The sequence below is a fragment of the Panthera pardus genome, unplaced genomic scaffold (genome assembly GCF_024362965.1).
Source record: "Panthera pardus isolate Hobbes unplaced genomic scaffold, ASM2436296v1 HiC_scaffold_24, whole genome shotgun sequence".
NCBI classification, from domain to species: domain Eukaryota; kingdom Metazoa; phylum Chordata; class Mammalia; order Carnivora; family Felidae; genus Panthera; species Panthera pardus.
The window spans coordinates 138,078,008-138,081,032 of NW_026526810.1; positions in this window are offsets into that span (position 1 = coordinate 138,078,008).

Below are 3,025 nucleotides of genomic sequence, written 5' to 3' on the forward strand. Positions count from 1 at the left end.
CCAGGGGGAAAGTACTATCTCTGGGCGGCGTGTACCCTCACTTCTCTGATTACGGGTGGACATCAGCATCTTTCCGCAGACAGCCATTCCTGCTTCCTTTGGCAAACGCCCAGACCGCCCGACCCGCTTCTAGGAGGTTGCGGCCTGGGCCTTACTAACTCATGAGAGTGCTTCCTTGGCGGGGAGGGGGTCAGCCCAGTGGTGGGCATGTGAGTTACAAAGTCGTCCCCAGTTTGTCACACATCCTTGACTTAAAAGGCTATTTCGTGGCACCTGAGCGGCTCAGTCGGTTAAGCGTCCTACTTCAGCTCAGGTCATGATCTCACAGCTCATGGGTTCGAGCCCCGCGCTGGGCTCTGTGCTGACAGCCCAGAGCCTGGAGCCTGCTTCAGATTCTCTCTCTCTCTGTCCCTTTAAAATGAATAAATATCAAAAAAAAATTTTTTTAAAGGCTATTTCTATGCAAAATGTCACAATTTGTAATTTAATTAGAGTGATAAACTCTTTTCTTAACTGGTTTCTGCTTTTGTATCACGTTGAGAAAAGCCTTCCTCATCTTGAGACTATTGAAGTCTCCTGTTTTCTTGGAATGCTTTTGTGGTTGTGATTTTTTTGCAGTCATGATTCTGGGCCAGAAGAAATTTATTGTGGAGGTAGGAGTCCGATATTTTGTTTTGTTTTGGTTGTTTGCAGATGGCTGCCAGTTGTCCCAAACCCTTAATTAAATAATGCCCTTTTCCTCGTGGCTTTTGAATGCCAAATAATCGTATGCTGAATGATGACAGAAACCTCTGATCTGTGTGTGTGGTGAACTGCCCATAACAAAACGTTCCGGTTGGTTCTCTGATGGTCTGCCCTCCGGGAGGACTAGAGCCTTCTGTTCCAGAACTTTCCAGAACCTTCTGCTTAGTCATCTTTCTTTCTTTTTTATTGTGGTGAAGTACATATAACATAAAATTTACCGTTTTAACCATTTTTAAGGCTACCTTCCGGGGGCATCAGTACATTCGCGTCTTTGTGAAGCTATCACCACCACCTATTTCCTGAACCGTTTTCATTTTCGCAAACTGAAATTCTGCACCCCTTAAACACCCCTCCCCCTCCCCAGCACCCACAATCCTGCTTTCCTTCCCTGTGGTCTGAGCCCTCCAGGGACCTCATGGACGTGGACTCCCAGTGTTTGTCCTTTTGTGACTGGCTTATGTCACTCAGTGTCCTCTTGAAGCTGGAGCCAGGCCTTCCTTTTTAAGGCCAAGTAATACTCCGCGGGCTCAGCCATTCGTCCATCAGAGGACGTTTGAGTGCTGCCACCTTTTGGCTACTGTGAGTAACGCTGCTGTGAGTGGAGACTTAACACGGCTGTTCGGGTGTTTGCTCAGAAGGGGAAATCCTGGATCGTACAAACATTCTGGATTTAAGGTTTCGAGGCCATAATGTTTCCCACAGCAGCTACACCATTTCACATTCCCCCCAAGAGTGCACAGGGTTCCAATTCCTTCACGTCCTGGTCAGCACTCATTTTATCTGTCTGCCTATCTTTTCCGATAGTGGCTTCAACCAGAGGTGGCGTCTCGTGAGTTGTGACGTGCCCTGCCCTGCCCTGTGACTAACGACGCTGAGCACCTTCTTTGGGGACACGTCTGTTCAGCACTTCCAGGCTATTATTCTTGCATCTTTATTCCCTACCTGGACTTTAGAACTGGTTGATGTAGCTTTAAAACAACATCTTGTGGCTGCTTTTGCTGAGTTGTATTCGATGTACAGATCAGTTTGGGTGGGACTGTGGCCCCGCTCACCCTGCTTGCTTTCTCCGCTCTCCTCTGGGTTCCTGGCTCCGTGTACCTCATTCTTTCCACCCCCTCCTTGTGGCTCCAAGTACTCCCATACCTGATGGTGCCTAAAACCACCCTCTAGCTCAGTCCTCAACTCCCAAATGCTGCCGCACAGCTCACCTGCTTGTCCTCTAGGCTCTGCACCCCTGTGTCACTCTCTCAAGGGCTGACCCCTGCACGTCTGGTCCCAGGTTGGCCAGGTGACCGCTGGGAACCACCCTTGCCTCCCCCCTCCCTCACCTTGGAGGAAGTCAGGATCCTGGGAGGAGACAGACACAAAGAGAGAAAAGGACTTTTATGAAGGGCCATTTCCCAAGGTGTGTACAAGGGGCAGGTGAAGCTCTGGGTAGGGGCTCCTCCCAGAGCCCTGAGAGGGAAGGAAAAGCGACCCTGGGCAGGGGCTGGGGCCTCAGGGAGAGAGCAGGTCTGTGCCCAGCAAGGAGCTGGGGAAATTCCCCAACCTCTGGGCCGGGGGCCAAACTCACCCGGAAGCCAGAGGGCGTGGGGGATGGGGCCACTGATGTAGTCCGGAGCCCAGGGCGGGGAGCGGCGGGAGGACGGCAGGTCTGGGGGGCAAACCGGAATACCCTGTCCAACCTCTTTCCTCTCCTCCTTCCCCACCTTCTCCAGCCCAGGGCCTCTGGTTCGATTCCCCACCCACTCCTCTGGTTCGATTCCCCACCCACTCCTGTTAGAGTTCTCTAACACCCTGATCTGGGCAGGTCTCGGCTGGCATCAAACCCTCGTGCGGCGCCACGTTGTCCTTGGGATGAAGTCCAAACTCCTTGCCCACCCACATGCGGGTCCCTCCCCTGGCCTGCTCCCCCTCACCCCGGACCTCTCCCCTCCGGTGCTCCCCGCAGGGGTCCTGTGCCGCGGGCCGCCCGCCCCCTCCTAGCCCCGCCCACTGCGGTGGGTTTCCACCCTGTGTGCCCCTCCTCTCGCTCCCACGCCCAGGTCAGGGCCTGGTGACCAAGAGGGCGGCAGACGGCACAGGTGCAGGGCGGGTGGGCGCCGTCGCGACAGCGAACGCCCAGCGGCTGCGGCCGTCCCACAGCCCAGGCCGCCCAGCGCAGCGCCCCCACGGCGTCGCCCCGGCCTTCGGCGGCTCACCTTCGTTCAAGGCCCTCCCCGCACCTGCAAGGCAGGCTGCCGGCAGGGCCGTCCCCCCGCGAGGCGTCTCCCACGCTGCC